Source organism: Echinops telfairi, unplaced genomic scaffold, assembly GCF_000313985.2.
Source record: "Echinops telfairi isolate 266 unplaced genomic scaffold, ASM31398v2 ScPeMD7_1713;HRSCAF=2227, whole genome shotgun sequence".
Classification (NCBI taxonomy): domain Eukaryota; kingdom Metazoa; phylum Chordata; class Mammalia; order Afrosoricida; family Tenrecidae; genus Echinops; species Echinops telfairi.
In genome coordinates, this window is record NW_022105611.1 from 19,910,695 (window position 1) to 19,913,989 (window position 3,295).

The following is a 3,295-nucleotide window of genomic DNA, read 5'->3' on the forward strand; positions in this document are numbered from 1 at the left end:
TCCCTCCCTGCTCCCCCCCCCCCACGAACCCTTGGTAATTTATAAATTATTATTATTTTGTCATATCTTACACCGTAAATCTACCTGGATTTGGAGACGACTTGAGGGTGCGGTGGTGGGGGTGGGCAGGGTGGCGGCGGCGGCGGCGGTGCGATTTTCTGTCCCTTGGGCTGGGCTGGGCTGTGGCTGTTGAGACCCTTTTATTTTCTTCTGTGACTTCCATCACTGCCAATTCTTTTGGCATTGTGGATGCTTTTCAGATCACTGCCAGATGCTGTGTCATCATTTTACTTGGAATTTTCACATCTCACCTCCCCTTTTTCTCTATTCAACATGAGTCTCCTCATGGTGGTGCAAACAGGAATTTCTGGGGAAATGTTAATTATTCATTTCTTTTTGAGTATTTTCCAGCGTTAAAGTTAGGATTTCTGTGAGGAGAGGGCTTAGGATAATGACCATCTTTGTTTTGTAGGGTTTTCGTTGGGGTTACGGAGGAATGGACTACAGTAGTAATAGATTCCTCACCTAGTTCTCTAAATTAGATTTAAATATGTAATAACCGTTGCAGCTAAATGGCTCATTCAAGTTCAGTATTCCTTACTATCTGATGATGTGTGAAATTGTGCTGTCATTTTCGTGGTCAGGTTTCTGTTGCAATACTTTATATTAGATACGAGATCCTAATTTAGTGATGGTTGTCTCTAAGATTACTTCTTATAGTAACTTCAGTTTCATGCTGTATTATGCACATTTGACACTGCAATTTAGAGATTATCACCCTTTGTTTTTCTTGACACTTTCAAGACCATTTTTAACATTCACATGTTGAGAGCTTAGGTTCTCCCAAATTATCAAACACTGGGTACCTGCCAGATGTTTTAGGTGAGGTTATGGAAAAGGTTATTTACTTGTTTTGATAAGTCAGGTATTGAAATAAATACAGAGTTTTGATTAATACTAATTTGTATGACATTAAAAGTAGGCTGAAACTAGTTGCAAAACTGCCTCCAATTAGACCTGTGCAATCATTTTTCTCCTTTTTTTTTTTCTCCTTTCATATGTATAGATGCTCTTTCTCTCCTTTACCCAGGAAACAGCCTATTAATGGGTTTTTCTGAATCAAATTGAAGCTTGTTTCTTTAGATGAGTAACTTGATAGAACAAGTGGGATTTACCCTGGTCCAGCACATTATGTCGATTTCAAGACAGGCCATACATAAAAGATGGCCTATAGGTAATTATTGATAAATAAGATCTAAAGTGCTTATTGTGCACTTTGGGGATGTTATTTTCTGCCGTATGCTGTGATGCAGAGTTACTTAGTTTGCTTGAAAACTCCACTAATCTCTTGTCCTAGGGAGATTTTAACATCAGTTAAGATAGCATCATCAGGTTTCCTTTGAGTTTCTGGAGAATTTATGTTCTAATTAACAGTGCCAGAGTTTTATTGTTTCTCATATCTCTTACTTTAAACCTTTAATAACTTTTTCTTCCAACTAATTCCCAAAGCCAATTTTTTTTGTGTGTGTATGGGTATATTTTAAACTAGACTTTTTTGGGAAGGTTTTTTTTTTTTTTAGGAGTTTTATATATATATATAGAATAATTGAGAAAATAGTATAGAAGATAACATATTCCCTTCACCCATTTTTTGTTAACAGTATCATAGTATTATTGTTACATTTAGTGAACTAATATTGTCTTACATATTATGTTCAGAATCCATAATCTACTTAGAATTCCTTATTTTTTATCTAATGCCCTTTTCTGTTCTACGATTCTATCCAGGATACCACATAACATCTAGCTATTTTAGGATTGTGTTTACATGCTCTTTTGCATTGTGGAGTTGTGAAGATAATTATCTTTTGAGGCCACGGTATTGTTAAAGTACGGCCATTCTGTAGCTTTGGCAATGAAAAATTGATCTCTATTTTCATGAGCAGTGTCTAGTTTTCTTATGCATTAGCAAAGATCTGTAGAATTCATGCCATCTTGATGTAACTCTTCATGAATTATTTATTTTTAGCTCTGTTAGAATTCCACAATTCAGCTTTCAACAACTGTAATCTATGATAAAGCCTTGTTTGTTTCCTTAATAGCATTTACCACATTTATAATTATTTATCATTTATTTCCACAGCAGAGTGCATGTCCCATGAAGATAAAAGCTATCTTCATTGTACCCCCAGTTTGTAGCATAGTGCCAGGCTGACAGTAGAGGTTCAAAAATATGTTGTGAATGAATGAGCTTTGTAGTAAACAAGGTTAATACACTAAACAAGGTTAATATACTAGTAGGCTTACTCTTTGTTATGGTAAAGTATTGTCTGAATTTTTTCCTTATATAATTATTAGTTTAACATTTTATACTTAAGTCATCTGGTTGTGTACACGAATGCTCCAGATGATGGGGTCTGTGGAGAATCTAATGGAACCTGGCCCAATAATTTGTAGGCCTACGCCCATCATTAAAAAAACAAAAACAAAAAACAAAAAAACCTTGGATTTTTTTCCTGTCCAGTTTAGTAAAATTTAGTGTTTTACTAAATGCAATAATGTTTAAGCTATTGGTTAAGGAAAGTATTTGCTGTTATATAGTACATGAAAGTTTTTCATGAATTTGAAGACATTTATAGAATTCATTTGGAGCTAGAGTGTATTTAACTTCTCAATGAGAATGGATTGAGTTCGTGATGTTTTGACCTTGGTAATCTTTATATAGATGCCTACCTTTTAATATTTCAGTAATGTAAGTTTAATAAAAGAAGATTGACATATGTAGGGGCTTCAAAAAGTTGGCGCAAAAAATTGAATTGGTTGATAATGGAATTTCCACTAACTTTTTGTAGCTCCCTCTTTTATGCTTTGAATGTGAAGTTTACTTGTTACGGAGAGGAAGACAAAGTTTTTTATTCCTATAAAGAGTCATAGTCTTGGAAACCTATCAAGGTAGTTCTCCCCTGTCCTATAAAGTCACCCAAGGAGGCATCATCAAGCTGTGACCTGATTGACAGCTTGGATTCCACCCCTACACTTGCATACACCTTCAAGTAGACATAAAACCATCTAACTACCACAACTATCATCCTGGGATTTATATTTATAAACATTTTGAAGATTTTTTTTTTTATCATTTCATTGGGGGCTCATAAAACTCTTGATCACAATCCATCCATTGTATCAAGTACTTTTGTACATTTGTTTCCCTCATCATTCTCAAAATATTTGCTTTCTGCTTGAGCCCTTGGTATCAGCTCCTCATTTCCCTCTTCCCTCCCTGCTCCCCCCCCCC

General features: G+C 35.3%; 1 protein-coding gene across 2 annotated transcripts in view; it reads left to right on the top strand.

Moving 5' to 3' along the window:
• The window catches only part of RAB6A (RAB6A, member RAS oncogene family), a 71,081-nt gene that overhangs the window by 1,144 nt on the left and 66,642 nt on the right, over positions 1-3,295 (top strand). The window lies entirely within an intron of this gene.